The sequence below is a fragment of the Staurois parvus genome, unplaced genomic scaffold (genome assembly GCF_062004578.1).
Source record: "Staurois parvus isolate SC_StPar_1 unplaced genomic scaffold, SC_StPar_1.0 ptg001119l, whole genome shotgun sequence".
In the NCBI taxonomy this organism is placed as follows: Eukaryota; Metazoa; Chordata; class Amphibia; order Anura; family Ranidae; genus Staurois; species Staurois parvus.
The window spans coordinates 36,772-57,414 of record NW_028318915.1 but is presented as its reverse complement, the minus strand read 5'-3'; the positions used below and the strand labels follow the sequence as shown (position 1 = coordinate 57,414).

The following is a 20,643-nucleotide window of genomic DNA, read 5'->3' as shown; positions in this document are numbered from 1 at the left end:
TTCTTATCTAGCTATCGAGTAACTACTTTGCCAAAACTGACTCTTAAGCTGGCCATATACTGGACAATTTTTTTTATACGAAAAATCAGTACATCCAATAATGCCATCAGAGCAGTAGCAAATGTTGTTCAACACCACTCCCAAGTTTTTTTTTGTGTGTCATTCAATTTTGGAATGAATGGAATTTACTAAACAAAAATTGCATTTACTGTCAGAATTTTGTTCGCTTGAGAAAAAGTTTCTATCCTTCGCCTTCAACTTTTTTCATCACTATGATAAAAAATTATTGTCGCTTTGACCCCATTAACTTTTATAAAAATCAAAAACAACCTTTCCGAAAACAAACATTTTCTAATGAAATTTTACTGGTGTACGGCCAGCTTAAATCCCCAGTCATTTACATAATTACATTATTGTTTTTGCTAATGGTTTTCCGCTTAAGTATTTGCCTCATGCGTTCTTAATTTATGCTCAAGTTATCATTCATTTTTTATAAAGCAACACTAGATACAATGAAATGAGTGAAAGCATTGTAACAGGAACATTTTTTATGCTGGTGTTTTTTGTGCATGTACTTTGTAAGACAAAAATCTAGGGTTAATTGATAACATCATACAACAAAAGGAAAATTGAAAGACAGATACTTACCGTAATATTCCTTTCCTGATGAGCTTCATGTCAGTACAGCTGGTATGGGACCTTCCCCGAAATGCTTCCAGGGCCTAATGTATAAATTTGAGCCCACCTGCAGCCTCAGCGCTCCATAACTAGTCCTACCAAGCTGGGTTGGAATTGCACTGAAATGAAGCTTGTCGGGAAAGGAAAATTACAGTAAGTATCTGTCATTCAATTCTCTGTTTTCCCTGAAGCCTCCATGTCAGCACAGCTGGGAACTAGCTAGCCACACAGGGGAGGGATAATGCTACACACTCTTCAATTCTGGCTAAAAGCAGAAGCCAGGATGCCTCTGACAAACTCAACTGTCATTAAGGCTACTTCAATACAGTAATGAGCTATGGCATATATATTGACGCCCATGTAACTGCCTTACAGATCATCTCTGAGAACAATCAGTCTGCTGCCGCTCACAAGGTCAAGACCCTTCTAGGGGAAAGGGTTGTGATCCCCCTTGCACAGCCAACCCTTTCAGCTTTAGGACCAAGGAGATGAGCTTCACCAACGAAGAAGCAATAATCTTGTTGGAAGCCATGAAATCAATACCCTTCTCTACCTGTAATGACAAAAACTTTGACTTTCTGATACCAGATATCACCTTGATGTAACATTTTAAAGCTTGGCCCACATCTGATGGGCTAACGTCTTGGGTACTCCCAAAGAGAGACATAGGAAGGACAACCTCTTGTGTGATATGGACTCTGAAGGCCACTTAGGCACGATTTTGAACATCAGCATGAGTACCACCCTTGTCAAACAATAAAAGAGAAAATTTCCTAGCTCAACTTACCAACCAGCTTGCAAACAAACCGAATTAGCCTGTCCAACAGTATGCGTTAAAAACAGGGGTTTATTTAGCACATATTTGCAAACACATGCATAAGATGCAGAGCCTCTTCACAGCACCCCGATATTCTGCAGATCCTAACTCTACAAATTTTGAGAGCCCTCATAGTACATGCACATATTTTTAATGGATAGACTTAGGGCAGGTGAACCTGAGGGGGCCCACCCCTCCTTAAAGGTACAAGAGTGTACTGGACACCCAGCAAATAGCACAATGGCAGCCAAGGTGTCCAATGCACCCCACCGAGTACCTCCCTGCCTGGGATAAATGTGAGAAAGGGTTCTTTAAACCCGAAGGCCGCTAATACCGACACTCTTCTGGTTAATGTAATTGCCACCAGGAAAGCAGTTTTCAGTGAGAGGTACTACAGGGGGCCACTTCAATTGAAGGCATCTGATGAAAAAAGGTCTAACACCAAGGGGGGATTCCACTTCTGGAACAACAATCCCCTAGGGATGTTTCAAACACTTTGCAGCTTGAAGAAAAGTATAATTAAGTGTTGGATGCCCACTGTATGCCGGTGAAGACAGAAATAGCCTGAAATGTGGGCTATAGCATACTTATGCATAGACCTAAATGAAGCCCCACCTGCAGTAACTTCAAAACGTGATAGACTTGTGAAGAGACCAGTGTAAAATCTTGATCAGCAGCACTCTTGTGAATTTATGCCATATTCTACTACAGGCATTGTTAATGCTGTCCTTACTTGCTTTCATGGGAGTGTTCCCAACCTTTACAGAGCACCGGAGACCTATTAGCCACTCCTCACAATACCCAGGCCATCAGCTTGAGCCTGTTGGGTGCGGACGAATGGGACATTGGAGAAGATTTGATCTTACCAGCAGAGGGAGTGGATCCTTAACACTCTTCATAAGGAGCAGAGAATACCAAGGCCCCTTCAGACAATCTGGGATCACCATCAGAACTGCCACCTTTCCCAGCCACAGCCCCAGCAGGGGGCTTAGAATCAGAGAGCATCAGAAAGGCATAAGCTGTCTTGGACATCCACTCTGCAATCAGCATCTTCACCCTGATTGCCTCTGGACTCTACCAAGGTCCGTTAGTTCTCGAAAGACTTGTGATAGTTTGGACCAATCATTATTTTCTTGGACAAATAGTTCGCTTCAAGATTCTTATGACCAGGCACATAGGCCACAGATAGCTACAGAGGATTGACTTGGGCCAACTCTAGAATCGGAGAAAACTCCTTCAGGAGAGAGAGACTGAGTGTTCCCTTGTTTCCGAATGTAGGACACAGTCGTTGTGCTGACTTCTCCAGGACAGATCCACCCCGGATGAGGTGACTGACTGCTAGGAGAGTCTGAAATGCCTCACTCAACTCCAGAATGTTGGACACCATCTTGAACCCTTGAAAAGGCTCTTGGCCCTGAGCCCATTGCTCCTGAAATAGGGCTCCCCAACTACTTTGCTGGTGTCTGACTGCACCACCAGACACTAGGTCGTTAGAAGGAAATGACATAGAAGAGTCTGCTTCTCCAACCACAAGTTTAGGGGTATCATACAGAGCGTAATCCATATCTTCTAACCTAGGCTCTCTGACCTCCACTGGTCCAGAAACCCGAATTGAAAGAGAACAAGAGTTCAACTGAGCCTACCTGACCTGCTGGAGTGAGGCAATTTCTGCTACCAGTATGAGACGTGAAGGAAGAAATATTTCCCAAACACTGCAGTGACTTAGTGCGTCCATAAAGGCCACAGCAACTTCTAATGGTAAGGTCATGTATCTAGCCGATCCCATAAGGGACACATTGACAAAAGAGGTGATTTCAACACATCCCTGTTTAAAAGGCAATTTTGACATCAATGCTTGTAGAACGAGCACTAAATTCAGTCACTATAAGGTAATTGTCCAGCTGTCCTCTGGAGGTATTTGAAATACTTCCACAGCATTGCTTCTCTTTTAAAGGCATATCACCAACTGTACAAAAGAAGAAATCAAAAATCTGAACAAAGGTTGTCCTCATCTTCTTCTTCAGAAGAGACTGCAGAGGATTGATTGGCTTGAGAAGGCTCAGAGAAAAGTTTTAATGATCCTAAAAGGAAGGCTGGACATTGCCAGGAGTGTCTTGACCACATGCTTAATTAATTGGAACAACTTGGTCACCATCATCTTAATCACTGTATGCTTGAACAAAGCAGGAATCATACAGTCATGTTCATCCATATTCTTATTTGGAAGAATCTGACAAGGATTGATTTGTCCTAGAAGGTTCTGAGACTGCTCATTGGCAGAATGTATGATCCATTAACAGGCTGCATGGAAGCAACTCCTTTAAAATGCATTGACCACATTTTTAATGAATGTGACAATTTGTTAGATGTCCACATCTTTATCCCTGGTTGCTTGAACCAGCAGGGTTCATACAGTCATGCTCATCTGTTTCTTCTTTTTGGAAGAGTCTGAAGAGGGCTATTTGCCTGGAAGGCTAACAGACTGCTCCTTGATAGAATAGATAACCCTTTCTCAGTGTAAGTGGAAACTTATTTTGAGTGAATTGCCTACTTATCTAATGAATGCCACAACCTGGAAGTTGTCGTCATTCTCATCTTTGGTTGCTTGAACAAAACAAGATTCACACAGTCATGCTCATCCGCATCTTCTTTTTTGAAGCGCCTGAAGAGGGCAGTTTTGGTTGGGGTAGCTCTGAGACTGCTCATTGCCAGAATAGATAATCCTATTTCACAGGGTTTTGCCTGGCGATTAACACAAACATTAAAAACAAAATTCAATGCAGTAGAAATTTGCTTGGTAACAAATTCTGAAGGGTTAACTACACCTAAAGGGAGGCTGATCCTGCAGCTTCCATCTACAGCCCTGAGATTTCACCAGGTGGTTAATGATGAAAAAGTTTTGTTCAGAAGAGCAACAAAAGGTAGGAATCTGCAACAGAATTACAATAGCATTCTGCAATGTACACAAACCATCCAAGGGAATAGTTGACATCATAAAGACCTTATCTTTTTCTTTCTTTTTTTTTGGTTGATAAACTGGAGAGCACAAAAAATATAAATGATTTCTTATACTTCAACAGGCAATAGCTGGTTACAGTAGTCATCCACAGGTGACTCCTCTGCCTTCTCTGAGAATGCTGTTTTTTTTTGGGTCTAATGACACAATAGTAAAGCAAACATGAGAAGCCACCAACGGTTTAATGCTATATGTGAACAGACAAAGTATTACTTTGAGCACCTGGTATGCAGAATACTACCTGTGGGGAGCTCAGGGTGTGCATTAGCACAAAAATACCTAGCAATGCAGCATTCATTTGGATACAAAGCATTTTTAAATTTAGCTCACTCAATCTCTGCTGTACCTAGGGGAGATTCTGCTAACTAGGGTTGCCACCTCATCCCTTTAAAACCAAACACATATTAATTACACAGGTTCTGTGACTGATTAAGGTGGTAATTAAAATCACTCAGTGCCTTATCTGCATTGAATTAGCATCGGAACCTGTGCAATTAATATGTGTTCAGTTTTAAAGGAATAAGGTGGCAACCCTACAGTTAAATACAGCTATACAGCTGCCAAATGTACATGGACTCCAAACAAGGCTGTTAGCCATGATGAAAGCTGCCCTGAGGACCAGCAGAGGGGCTCCCTGGATTATGGGTTATTTAGCTGGTACACCATGGACCGTGTCCAATCTAAACCCAAACGCATTTTGGCATCCAGCCATTTAGATCAGCCAGGTAAAGGAGCACTCCTAGGTCCTGCACATAGGAGGAGAAAAGAAGAACGCCAAGGCTGCAGGTGGGCTCAAATTTATGAGTTAGGTCCTGGAAGGATGGGGGGGGGGGCATACCTGCTGGGGGCAATACCTGCTGTGCTGACATGGAGCCATCAGGGCTGTTTTAGGTGGAGTTTAGTAGGGTTCTCAGTAAAACTGTCAATTGTAAATAAGAGATAATTACACAAGGTGGCATACACCCTGTTGGACTTAACTCATTGTAAACCACCACATATTAAATAATAGCGTCACTTCTAGTGTTCTTTAATTATCTAGCCCAGGGCTCCTCAACCAGGGTTCCAAGGCACCCTAGGGTTCCTCCAGAGGTTGCTAGAGGTTCCTTGAGCAATAAGCAAGTTCCCTTTGGCACCATTGATCCTTTAAGCTATGTGTAAGAGGGTAATTCTTCACAATATTCACAAGTGTACGGAGCAATCTTCCCACTGATAATAACAATAATGTATCATGAGTTGTAGATAAAGTAATTTTTATCAGGTGTTCCCTGAGACCTAAAAGTTATTTCAAGGTTCCCTATGTGTTGAAAAGGTTGAGGAAGGCTGATCTAGCCAATCAGAAGACTTTGGGTGCTTGGCAATACGTGCTGGGAGAATTGTCTCTTCCTAGGCCTTTGGGTCTAGGGGTTGGAAAGAAGCAGTGTTCTTTTTACCTGGGTGTTATCCTTGAAGATACTTACTGCTGGAGGCTAAGGGCCTGCAGGAAGCAACTGTGACTACCGACCACATGGGATGTAGTAGGTGACTGGTTCAGTGAGGAGTATACACAGGAACCATCTCAGCTGTCCTGCCTTGAAATATCAGGTTGAGATACCACTAGAACCTTAAAGAGGAGTTCCAGGCTCCCCCAATAAATTAAACTCAGCAGCTACACTAGACCTACCCAAATGGAATAAAAATATATTTGAAATATATTTTTAAAATATTCTTCCCAAACATATTGACATATATTTGAAACACTACAATTTTGGCAGTATTCAATATATTTTAATACATATACCGTATTTTTCGCTCCATAAGACGCACTTTTTTCCCCCTAAAAAAGGGAGGAAAATGTCAGTGCGTCCGGTCCGGTATTTCCGTCACCGCCACTGTGTCAGAATACCGGGCCGGCCGCTCAGCTCTTCTCTGCTGCAGGACCTTACCTGTCACAGCTGGGTGTTCACACTAAAGGGAGGACAACTCCGTGGAAGTGGGAGCGGGTACCTGTCAAATTCAGGTACCTGCTGCCCCCTCCCTCCCCAAAGGTCCGCAGTCTCTTGGTCATCCCCTGTACTGTCTGCAGTCTCTGGTCCTCCCCTGTACTGTCTGCAGTCTCTGGTCATCCCCTGTACTGTCTGCAGTCTCTGGTCATCCCCTGTACTGTCTGCAGTCTCTGGTCATCCCCTGTACTGTCTGCAGTCTCTGGTCATCCCCTGTACTGTCTGCAGTCTCTGGTCATCCCCTGTACTGTCTGCAGTCTCTGGTCATCTCCTGTACTGTCTGCAGTCTCTGGTCATCTCCTGTACTGTGTCCGCTGTCTCTGGTCATCTGTACTGTGTCCACAGTCTCTTGTCATTCCCTGTACTGTGTCCGCAGTCTCTTGTCATCTCTTGTACTGTGTCCGCAGTCTCTGGTCCTTCTCCTGTGCTGTGTCCGCAGTCTCTGGTCCTTCTCCTGTGCTGTGTCCGCAGTCTCTGGTCCTTCTCCTGTACTGTGTCCGCAGTCTCTGGTCCTTCTCCTGTACTGTGTCCGCAGTCTCTGGTCCTTCTCCTGTACTGTGTCCGCAGTCTCTGGTCCTTCTGTACTGTGTCCGCAGTCTCTGGTCATCTCCTGTACTATGTCTGCAGTCCATCGGTTCAGAATATTTTTTCCTTTGTTTTTCTCCTCTAAAACCTAGGTGCATCTTATGGTCAGGTGCGTCTTGTGGAGCGAAAAATACGGTATATACAGTATATATATATACAGTCATGGCCGAAATTGTTGGCACCCTTGATATTTTTCCTGAAAATCAAGTATTTCACACAAAAAAGGTATTGCATTAACACATGTTTTGCTATACACATGTTTATTCCCTTTGTATGTATTGGAACAAATATAAAACAGAGGCAGAAAAGCAAATATGACATAATGTCACACAAAACCCCAAAAATGGGCTGGACAAAAGTATTGGCACCCTTAACTTAATATTTGGTTGCACACCCTTTGGAAAACATAACTGAAATCAGTCGCTTCCTATAACCATCAATAAGCTTCTGACACCTCTCACCCGGAATTTTGGACCACTCTTCCTTTGCAAACAGCTCCAGGTCTCTCTTATTGGAAGGACACCTTTTCCCAACAGCAATTTTAAGATCTCTCCACAGGTGTTCAATGGGATTTAGATCTGGGCTCATTGCTGGCCACTTCAGAACTCTCCAGCGCTTCTTTGCCATCCATTTCTGAGTGCTTTTTGACGTATGTTTGGGGTCATTGTCCTGCTGGAAGACCCAGGATCTTGGACGCAAACCCAGCTTTCTGACACTGGGCCCTACAGTGCGACCCAAAATCCTTTGGTAATCCTCAGATTTCATGATGCCTTGCACACAGTCAAGGCACCCAGTGCCAGAGGCAGCAAAACAACCCCAAAACATCATTGAACCTCCACCATATTTTACCGTAGGTACTGTGTTTTGTTCTTTGTAGGCCTCATTCCGTTTTCGGTAAACAGTAGAATGATGTGCTTTACCGAAAAGCTCTATCTTGGTCTCATCTGTCCACAAGACGTTTTCCCAGAAGGCTTTTGGCTTACTCAAGTACATTTTGGCAAACTGTAGTCTTGCTTTTTTATGTCTCTGTGTCAGCAGTGGGGTCCTCCTGGGTCTCCTGCCATAGCGTTTCATTTCATTTAAATGTCGACGGATAGTTCGCGCTGACACTGATGCTCCCTGAGCCTGCAGGACAGCTTGAATGTCTTTGGAACATGTTTGGGGCTGCTTATCCACCATCCGGACTATTCTGCGTTGCAATCTTTCATCAATTTTCCTCATCCGTCCACGACCAGGGAGATTAGCTACAGTGCCATGGGTTGCAAACTTCTTGATAATGTTGCGCACTGTGGACAAAGGCAAATCTAGTTCTCTGGAGATGGACTTGTAACCTTGAGATTGTTGATATTTTGCCACAATTTTGGTTCTCAGGTCCTCAGACAGTTCTCGTCTCCTCTTTCTGTTGTCCATGCTTAGTGTGGCACAGACAGACACACAATGCAAAGGTTAAGTGAACGTCTCTCCTTTTTATCTGCTTTCAGGTGTGATTTCTATATTGCCCACACCTGTTACTTGCCCCAGGTGAGTTTACAGGAGCATCACATGCTTGTAACATTCTTATTTATCCGCAGTTGTGAAAGGGTGCCAATACTTTTGTCCAGCCCATTTTTGGAGGTTTGTGTGACATTATGTCGAATTTGCTTTCTTTCCTCCCTTTTTTTGTTTTGTCCCAATACACACAAAGGGAATAAACATGTGTATAGCAAAACATGTGTTAATGCAATACGTTTCGTGAGAAATACATGATTTCCTGGAGAAATATCAAGGGTGCCAACAATTTCGGCCATGACTGTATATATATATATATATAATAGTATATTTATAAAATGTTGAAATGAATTTTTTATATATTCTTCAGATTTTTTTTAACATATAAAAAAGTAATTTTAACATAGATTTTTACATATATATGTAAATGCCTTCCAAAAATGTTGATTAAATGTATTTTTAAAGACATACTGTATATTTGAAAATGTATTTTTTAAAATATTTTTAATGTATTTTATATATATAAATATATATTGAATATGGCCAAACTTGTAGTATTTCAAATATATGTCAATATATTTGGGAAGAATATTTTTTAAATATATTTAAACTATATTTTTCTTCCATGTGGGTAGACCCTTGTCTGTCCAGGGGTCCAGCGCTAGTTCTTCACTAGCCTCCAGGTTCCTGGCGCTAGCATTGCAAGCACTACTACTGCGCATGCATAAGTTGCACTGTGCCTTGTGATTGGTCCCGTAGTCTCCTGGGACCTGTGAAGTGTCCCAGCAGACTGCAGGAGGAGGGGGGGCTGAACATGTGCTCAGTTTTCTGTGACAAACTGAGCTGGAAGTCGGAGCAGGTACCTGTCAATACATTTTTTCTCAAGCTCTATGCAGAGTTCTAAAAAAATCAGTCAACTAGCTACATGATCAGGAAGATGAGAATCCCTGGATACCTTATACAATTGTACTGTTGCCATGAATATAGTAAAGCAATTCTAAAAAATTCTGCCTGGCAAAGGCAAAAAAATGTACAAAAATAAAGAAAATAACATGGAAAGGTATGCCATAAGAAGCAGTTCTGTTTTTCTTAAGTTTTTTAGATCTGCTCTACAGGTAAATATGAAAACAGCAACGACAGAAGTGCCTGCATTACAAGACTAGCTGTGTACATTTACAAATCCTTTGGGAGTAATTACAGTTCATATATATGATCTGCTTTTCTGAAGTTCTGCTTCAACTGAAGTGTTGTGATACACATTCAATGTATTGGTTTGAATTAGATTATATTTATTACACCAATTTCTGGAAGAAAGATTGCTATTAGGTTAGCCTGGGCTGTATACCCATAGTAGACTGAGAGAAAGCTGCAATGGTGGCAAAGTAAATGAGAAAAAACCCGCTATCCTGCACAATAAATATATATATATATACAGTCAGGTCCATAAATATTGGGACATCAACACAATTCTAACATTTTTGGCTCTATACACCACCACAATGGATTTGAAATGAAACAAACAAGATGTGCTTTAACTGCAGACTGTCAGCTTTAATTTGAGGGTATTTACATCCAAATCAGGTGAATGGTGTAGGAATTACAGCAGTTTGCATATGTGCCTCCCACTTGTTAAGGGACCAAAATTAATGGGACAATTGGCTTCTCAGCTGTTCCATGGTCAGGTGTGTGTTATTCCCTCATTATCCCAATTACAATGAGCAGATAAAAGGTCCAGAGTTCATTTCAAGTGTGCTATTTGCATTTGGAATCTGTTGCTGTCAACTCTCAAGATGAGATCCAAAGAGCTGTCACTATCAGTGAAGCAAGCCATCATTAGGCTGAAAAAAACAAAACAAACCCATCAGAGAGATAGCAAAAACATTAGGCATGGTCAAAACAACTGTTTGGAACGTTCTTAAAAAGAAGGAACGCACTGGTGAGCTCAGCAACACCAAAAGACCCGGAAGACCACGGAAAACAACTGTCGTGGATGACTGAAGAATTCTTTCCCTGGTGAAGAAAACACCCTTTACAACAGTTGGCCAGATCAGGAACACTCTCCAGGAGGTAGGTGTATGTGTGTCAAAGTCAACAATCAAGAGAAGAATTCACCAGAGTGAATACAGAGGGTTCACCACAAGATGTAAACCATTGGTGAGCCTCAAAAACAGGAAGGCCAGATTAGAGTTTGCCAAATGACATCTAAAAAGCCTTCACAGTTCTGGAACAACATCCTATGGACAGATGAGACCAAGATCAACTTGTACCAGAGTGATGGGAAGAGAAGAGTATGGAGAAGGAAAGGAACTGCTCATGATCCTAAGCATACCACCTCATCAGTGAAGCATGGTGGTGGTAGTTTCATGGCGTGGGCATGTATGGCTGCCAATGGAACTGGTTCTCTTGTATTTATTGATGATGTGACTGCTGACAAAAGCAGCAGGATGAATTCTGAAGTGTTTCGGGCAATATTATCTGCTCATATTCAGCCAAATGCTTCAGAACTCATTGGACGCAGCTTCACAGTGCAGATGGACAATGACCCAAAGCATACTGCAAAAGCAACCAAAGAGTTTTTTAAGGGAAAGAAGTGGAATGTTATGCAATGGCCAAGTCAATCACCTGACTTGAATCCGATTGAGCATGCATTTCACTTGCTGAAGACAAAACTGAAGGGAAAATGCCCCAAGAACAAGCAGGAACTGAAGACATTTGCAGTAGAGGCTTGGCAGAGCATCACCAGGGATGAAACCCAATGTCTGGTGATGTTTATGTGTTCCAGACTTCAGGCTGTAATTGACTGCAAAGGATTTGCAACCAAGTATTAAAAAGTAAAAGTTTGATTTATGATTATTATTCTGTCCCATTACTTTTGATCCCTTAACAAGTGGGAGGCACATATGCAAACTGTTGTAATTCCTACACCGGTCACCTGATTTGGATGTAAATACCCTCAAATTAAAGCTGACCGTCTGCAGTTAAAGCACATCTTGTTCGTTTCATTTCAAATCCATTGTGGTGGTGTATAGAGCCAAAAATGTTAGAATTGTGTTGATGTCCCAATACTTATGGACCTGACTGTATATATACACAGTGGGGCAAAAAAATATATAGTCAGCCACCAATTGTGCAAGTTCTCCCACTTAAAAAGATGAGAGAGGCCTGTAATTGGCATCATAGGTAGACCTCAACTATGAGAGACAAAATGAGAAAAAAATCCAGACAATCACATTGGCTGATTTGGAAAGAATTTATTTGCAAATTATGGTGGAAAATAAGCATTTGGTCACCTACAAACAAGCAAGATTTCTGGCTCTCACAGACCTGTACCTTCTTCTTTAAGAGGCTCCTCTGTCCTGCACTCATTACCTCTATCAATGGCATCTGTTTGAACTTGTTATCAGTATAAAAGACACCTGTCCACAACCTCAAACAGTCACACTCCAAACTCCACTATGGTGAAGACCAAAGAGCTGTCGAAGGACACCAGAAACAAAATTGTAGACCTGCACCAGGCTGGGAAGACTGAATCTACAATAGGCAAGCAGCTTGGTGTGAACAAATCAACTGTGGGAGCAATAATTAGAAAATGGAAGACATACAAGACCACTGATAATCTCCCTCGATCTGGGGCTCCATGCAAGATCTCACCCCGTGGGGTCTAAATGATCACAAGAACGGTGAGCAAAAATCCAAGGACCACACGGGGGGACCTAGTGAATGACCTGCAGAGAGCTGGGACCAATGTAACAAAGGCTACCATCAGTAACACACTACGCCGCCAGGGACTCAGATCCTGCAGTGCCAGACGTGTCCCCCTGCTTAAGCCAGTACATGTCCGGGCCCATCTGAAGTTTGCTAGAGAGCATTTGGATGATCCAGAAGAGGACTGGGAGAATGTCATATGGTCAGATGAAACCAAAATAGAACTGTTTGGTAGAAACACAACTCGTCGTGTCTGGAGGAGAGAGAATGCGTAGTTGCATCCAAAGAACACCATACCTACTGTGAAGCATGGGGGTGGCAGCATCATGCTTTGAGGCTGTTTCTCCGCAAACTGATCCATGTACAGGACAGAATGAATGGGGCCATGTATCGTGAGATTTTGAGTGCAAACCTCCTTCCATCAGCAAGGGCATTGAATATGAAACGTGGCTGGGTCTTCCAACATGACAATGATCCCAAACATACCGCCCAGGAAACGAAGGAGTGGCTTCGTAAGAAGCATTTCAAGCTCCTGGAGTGGCCTAGCCAGTCTCCAGATCTCAACCCCATAGAAAACCTTTGGAGGGAGTTGAAAGTCCGTGTTGCCCAGCGATAGCCCTAAAACATCACTGCTCCAGAGGAGATCTGCATGGAGGAATGGGCCAACATACCAGCAACAGTGTGTGCCAACCTTGTGAAGACTTACAGGAAACGTTTGACCTCTGTCATTGCCAACAAAGGATATATAACAAAGTATTGAGATGAACCTTTGATATTGACCAAATACTTATTTTCCACCATAATTTGCAAATAAATTCTTTCCAAATCAGCCAATGTGATTGTCTGGATTTTTTTTCTCATTTTGTCTCTCATAGTTGAGGTCTACCTATGATGCCAATTACAGGCCTCACTCATCTTTTTAAGTGGGAGAACTTGCACAATTGGTGGCTGACTAAATACTTTTTTCCCACACTGTATATATATATGTATATAGCTCAGGCTCTCCTCTGCAGCTTGAAAGAAATAATATAATAAGTATATAAGTTATTGCTGTGTGATAACATCTTATTTTCAAGGATATTGTATTGAAGTTATTAATACAATGGTATTTTGGCTCTAGATATTATGTTAGAATTATATTGCAAGAATCAATGCAAAGTATCAAAATCCAAGTGAAAATTATTTCTGTTTCTTGGACTGCACTGTAGTCTAGCATGGTCAACTGCTAAAACATGAATTCAGTTATTATATGGCTATAGTTGTATCTATAGCCCATTATCTATAAAATGAATTGAAGTAGTATTAAACCGTCAGCATTTCACTGCTGAACACATTGGGCACAATAAAATAAAATAAACATTCCCCAATAAACTATTTGTTAAAATTCTTATCCCAACACTTGCAGTTTACGACTTTCAATGCTGCTGGCTCTGACTTTCTCTCTGCAACTTTCCTGAACTTCCAGTCTGCCCGTGAAAGAGATAATAGAAGACAGTGCTGTTTCCTATCAATTTATTAGCTCAGGCCTCACACACTAGGTGTCAAAAAGCCACTTATAAGGGGTGTTTGACTTTTACTTTTTTCTGCCGCTAAACGCATCTCTATGTTAGCCTATCTGTCCATGCACAGATAGGCGTTTACAGACGTTTAAAGGAAGGGGAGTTTAGGGGCAGAAACAAAAACAGGACCAGTGCATTTCGGAGAGGACCATTTTATAAAAAAAAAGTTTCACACGTCTAAACACAGGTAAATGCATGTAAATGTGCTTCAGTGTTAGGTGCGTTTAGCGCTTGAGCGTTCATTCATTTCAGTGATCAGCCAATGAAATTAATGAATGCCAAAATGCTTGACATGCCTGATTGAACTTAAATGAGCCTTTGAAAAAAAGTGGCTTTAGGCGCCTTTTTAATGCTGCTTACTCCTGCCAGAAGAAAAGAGTTTAGAAGAGTTGCAATGTGCATGAGGTCTTAGGGAGGGGAGGGAGAAAGAGGAAGGAGGAGCAGAGGAGTGCCTTTCCATCTTAGGCTATAGGGCTGTGTGTTTCTATTGATGCAGACAGACTCTAGACATCCAGGCACAGCTCTAGTCCCTGTATGCAAGGATGGCCCTATAGGATGCTAAATGAGGATCCACCCTAAAACAGGAAATATGTGGAAAAATAGGCAAGGATTGAAAAAAAGGAGCCGTATACTCCGTAAATAATTAAATCAGCTGCTGCAACTAAAAGTGATTGTAAAGGCAGATTTTTTATTTTTTAAAAATAGCAAACATGTCATACTATGTGAATTATAAAGCTGAGTTCCTGTGAGCTACTATGGTGTATTTATTATGTGAAAAATTATTGTATATCTAAAATATCTATATCTCCAATATGTGTATATATATAAACACTACTTTGAATGGAGTGCTATACATTTTTTACATATAGTTGTATGTGTTATAAAAAATATTTTTTCAAACATAAAAATATAATTAATAAAAATAATACTAAATAATTAAGTGGATCACCTACACACCATACACACTCATAATTTTGTGTCACTGTAATCAAAAACAAATACAAAACGTGTTGTGCTCCACTAATATATGTGTAAAGTATACTCAATGGACTTATTCATAAACAATATAAAATCCAAAGTATTTTCAATAAATTATAAATAACATATGTGAATCCAACTTTCGTGTGCAGTCCTTCTGAAACTGCATGGTTATTTTAAACACAATCCGTGCTTATTTAGGTGTCTTCCTCTAGTGAAACATAAATAAGTCCACAAAAACGTTTGCTTATGTGCTCCTTCACCAGTGTGCGCTCACCTGACTTGTATGACCAAACCGTTACGTTTTTGAGGTTTTTGACCCCACTTAATAGTTTGGTCATATAAATCAGGTGAGCGCACACTGGTGAAGGAGCACATAAGTAAACATTTTTGTGGACTTCTTTATCTTTCACTAGACTAGAGGAAGACACCTAAATTGTGAGATTGCGTTTAAAATAGGTACGCAGTTTCAGGACTGCACAGGAAAGTTGGACTCACATATGTTTATAATTTATTGAAAATACTTTGAATTTTATATTGTTTATAAATAAGTCCGTTGAATATATTTCACACTTATTAGTGGAGCGTGACACGTTTTGTATTTGTTTTTAGCTATGTAAAATGGTTTTGCACAGAGCAGCCCCAATCCTCCTCTTCTCGGGTCCCTGACGCTCCTGGGTCCTACCCTCACCAAGTGCCTCCATCACAAGCTGCTTGCTCTGGGGACACTTGTGCTTTGCTCGCTCCCGAGCCAACTCTGTGGCTAGGCCCAGCTCCCACCTCACTGGCTGTGATTGACAGCAGCAGGAGCCAATAGGTCTTGCAGCTGTCTCTAAACCAATGAGGAAGGAGAGAGCCAAGAGAGACTCTACCCTCATGCACATCATCACTGGATCAAGATTAGGCTTTTGTAAGTATAATGGTGGGATGGGGCGGGAGCTGCATATCATTTTTTTTTACTTTGCTGCATAGAATGTACAAAGGTAAAAAACCTTCTGCCTTTAAAACCACTTGAATGTATAATATCACTTGAATACAACTGTCCTACAAATAAAATCATCTTTTTATTTTTTTTTCCATCTGTTACTATAGTCTAAAGCTTATGTACAGTGCAGTGTGCTTTTGGGTTGGCTTCCTTAAAAATATGTGCGTTTCCACTTGCTATCTGCAGTTGTTGTATTCCTTTCTGTCCAGAATATATACAGTATATTATTTTATTTCAGAGATATACAAATGTAGTGCTAAATCATTGTCAGGAAATTTGTTAGGACTACAGAACACCTTCCTTTCTTCTCATCTCAGGAACATAGGGAGGGTGGATACGGGAGAGCTCAGGAAGTTTCAGCACACATGACTTCTGTCAAGATCCTCTGATTTAGGCTCAGTTCACAGTAATGCAATGCAATTTTGGCATGATTTTCAGTGTGATTATGTAGTGCAACTTTGATGTGACTTGGTTGCATTTTTGCATATTCCTTTTCCAAAGTAGCACTGTTTTTTGGAATTGCACAATGCTGATTGCATTTATGTAACTAATAATAATGTGATTTCCCTTGTCATGTGATTCTGTGCGGCTCAAATTGCACATTAGTGTGAATGGAGCCTTAACAAAACGCTTTCAATTGTATATTTAGCAAACCAAATAAGAGACGTTCATTGTCAAGGCAACCATACATAACAAGATTTTCCCTTGTTCTACCTACAGGATGAATGAGAGAAAATCATTTGATTATACCATGCATGCTAACAGTGTGGAGTCTCCACTGCCAGCTATTGTATTCGGGTGGTTGCAGCACCCATGGCTGTCTGAGCGCACTGATGAACAGTGACTGCATTTGATAGGATGCAGTTACTGTACAGTTAATAAATGTCCACCAATATTCCAATTTTCAATCAACTTTTGTTGAACCTGGGTTGTACCCACAGGGCCATCCATGGCTCAAATTTTAGATAATTTAGTAGGAATCATCTGAAATTTGAGCTGTCCTTGGGGGCATTAGGGTTTTCCAGGGATAGGTGTTTTGTGTTTTTATTCGCTTGTATTCTCTTCCTATTAGGACAGAAATGTTGATTCAAGCTGTTAGACTCCTCCAAGTCTGACCACTCTCCTGTCTAAACACAGGACTGATATCTATCACTGAGTTTGTACTGCTGGAGTATAGTGACAATGACGGTTAAAGCATTAGGGGTTTTTTGTGTAATCCTGACAGCACCTTTGTTGAATGTTTTGAGTATCTGGTATAAGAACTGATGTCAGGCAGCTAATAAGACACCTAAAATTCAGAATGTCAATCTGCTCATAAAAGGGAGGGAGTACATGGACATAATAAAATGTAATCCCTGAGAGCTACTGTATATCTGCATAATTAGAACAATGTATCACAGATGTTCCTGTTGATGACTTCTGTTTAGGTAGGAAGAAAGAAGACTCCAGCAATTATTATCCTTGCTTGGTGTGTATATGTAGCACTAGATATTTACTTCCTAAGCCCTCCAAGTATCACAATACTGCATACAGTAAGTGCACCGAGCAGCATAATGCAGCGGTAGAGGCCAAAGGTCCCCCTTTCATTTAGGAGAGCCTTTTTTATCCTTTGATAGCACATCACAACACTAGTAATATAAATACAGGCGTACCTCGGTTTACGAATTTAATGTGTTCTGTGGGACTTTTCGTATTGCGAAAAATTCGTAAACCGAAATGCAGTTTCCAATAGGAATGCACCGAAAACCAATTAATCTGTTCCGGAGGTCAGAAAAAAGTTTAAAAAAAGTCTTTTATCTGTTCAAAACTCTTTATAACGTGCACTTTAAAGGCATAAATACTGTACAGGGACATGATTAAAAAAAAATTTGTAAATGCATTGAAAACCAATTAATCCGTTTCAGAGGTCAGAAAATAGTAAAAAAAAGTCTTATTTGTTCAAAACTCTTTATAAAATGAACTTTAAAGGCATAGTACTGTACAGGGACATGATAAATAAAAAATTGTAAATGCATTGAAAACCAATTAATCCATTCGTATTGTGAAAAAAAATTTTAAACCGAGGCATTATTTTCGATGGATTTTCATTTGTAAACCGAAAATTACGTTAACCAAGGCGTTCGTAACCCGAGGTAAGCCTGTATGTATAAATTATCAGCATGATTTTAAGGCAAGATTAAGGCAGATCAGGGCAGACAGGAATTGAGATGAAGAAGGCTTTTTCATAGGTGTACAGTCACAAAATATAGACTGACATTGGGCATTCTTGCGTGAGTCTCTGACATGCTTACAAATGCATTAGTGTTATCCTGAATGGTCAGTGAGTTACCATGCCTTGCAGCGACCTGGGAAAGGGTAATGAGTGGAGGATTTTTAAAGATTCATTTATATATATATTTTTTTGACTCCTTAAATATCATAAGATCTTCCTGCCAACAGATTTCTGTTCAGCCAGCCTTGTAATGTGCACATTTATGGAATAAAACCTTAGCAAGGAAGATAAGTCCACGATTTACTCATCCAGCCTTAAAACTTTCAAGGTCACCTCCCTGCTGACCGTACAGAGCTGATGATTCATTATCTGGTGGGGAGGCTGGAGCAGACAGATGACAATAGAAGCTTCAAAGCAGAACAAAAAAAACACAGAAGTCATGTCCTTTGTAGTGTTAAGAGGTGTGCAACACAAGACTGGCTGAACAGAATTACAAAGCCATTTGCACACAATACACTTCACATATATGCCCTTGCAGAGAGGTCCCCTATGGCTATGTCTATTGCAACGGGATACTTAACACTTGATAAGACACTCAACAACCGTTTCACATGGTGAAGACTTTGAAAGAGTTTTTTTTAGAAGAGAAAAGTTAGAGCCTATACACATCAACCATGTTATAACATGGCCTCTAGTGTATGCTGTGCTGTGATGAATAAATCACATTGCACTGTTTACATTTTATCTTGTATAACTTTATTAAAATACCAAAATTACATCCTATTCTTCTTTATGCACTGCAGCATGTTGTGATACATTGTGAGCATTGGTGAAAAAAAAGTAGGGCATTACCTTGTCAGTGTGGCGGGCTGCATTGGGCAAAGGTTGCCAAGCTCAATGCAATACATTTTGGTATTACTGGGCCCTTCCAAGGTAAAATTAAAGATTAGAAAGTAGAGTCATTAGTATGCAAGGAGACCCTTCGAAATGGTTCAGTTTTTAAGGATTTGGTCTGTTGACCAAAAATGAAGACTTTTAAGCCCCTATTCTGAACAGCTGAAATATAGGACCTGACCGAACATAAACATTTTACTTAAGAATTTGAACAGCAGCACAAGATTAATTACGAGAGACATTCATTTCTGCTATCTTGGAACACTTTATCAGCTTGACCTCTAGACTCATAATTACCTCACCATAAATCAAGAAAAATAACTGTCTCTATGTTCCACAACAAGACATGGGAATGCAGGCCGCACATACTCCCTCCCCTGAATACTACTACCTATAAATAAATAATGACACAAAACGCTTTTGTTGGCATAAATTTTGGTCGTGGCACTTTTATTGGTGTAATACTCAAATAATATATAATATCTTTAAAATGTTCTTATTATTTTTATATACTACTGAATGTTAACATCCAAAACTGAATTGCTCAGCCATTAAGGACTCGAGCATAGTATAAATAAAATACAACACAAGTCCCCCCTTTTTTTGCCGAAAGGGTGACAAACCACATAAAGTGCCATGCGAGAAGGGCTGGGAGGGTGGGGAGCTGACCAACTGGCACAATTCCTCCTCAGGCGGTTCCTTATATAATAAGCCCCTAATTCTAGAACTTTCCCTGGGTCACGTGGGTTACTTTTCTTCCCGCTCAAACTCCTGCAGTTTCTTAAAGGGACACTAACCTTTAATTTACGTTTCCCTGTGATTAATTAAACCTATTAACAACCCTATAATCAATTAGAGGGAGAGGCGGCCGCATGCCCATGTAAGTGGGCACATATTTTGTGCCCCCTTTTAACATTCCAAGAATATAGAAGGAAACAATTAGTTTTAATAATATCTTTCTGCAAATTAATTCAAGTAAGTGAACCGGTTATTATAAAAGAACCTAACATTAGTATACAAGCGCTTAGTAATTTCATTTAATCTTTAGTAAATTACATGATAATTATTTTTCTTTAACACACTATGGATCACAACAAACAACAGATCACTAGAAAGCTGCCACATTCTACAATCTGCAAAGATTCCATATCATTGTGTATGTATTTAAAGTAGAGATTTTTCAGATTAGGCAGAAAAGGGGATAAAATAGTCACTAAAATGATTTCTTATCTGACTTCTAGAAAAGGAAACCTGCTGTTGCTGACTTCTCATGCTGCAAATGCTAATCACCTGGTTTGACTGAGCTACTTAGAAATGATTTGATTGAAAAAAAATCTAGCTGCTTTTTTCCCTTTAATTTGAGGGTGTGGATTTTTTGGGAGTGGGTATACATAGTGAAAGCTGTCAGGAATGTAAAAAAGGCATACCTGCAAATAAAAATGAGTAGAATAGTCCCTAAAATGACTGTGTATTTGACTGCTTGAAAAGACCAGCCATGTGGGGATTGTGTTGTTTTCACTGAGTCGTCAGGTTTATAGATGTATGACTCATAGAATTATCAGACTTCTAGACTGGACTTTTGAAAAGGAGCAGTGAAAGCCCAATTCTGGGCTGAACTATAAATCATAGAGGGGCTATGGCAAAAAAAAAAAAAGAGCACGGTTTCATGACCCACTCCATGAGAGGTCTTCACTATAAAGTTCTTCATTCACAACGTGCAGAGAGTGGCACTGGTATCACCATCTCA

At 40.5% G+C, this 20,643-nt stretch overlaps 1 protein-coding gene across 2 annotated transcripts in view; it reads left to right on the top strand.

The window, feature by feature from the left end:
- Positions 1 to 20,643, top strand: part of LOC149440064 (clavesin-1) — a 148,226-nt gene that overhangs the window by 120,625 nt on the left and 6,958 nt on the right. The gene's annotated exons all lie outside the window — the stretch shown is intronic.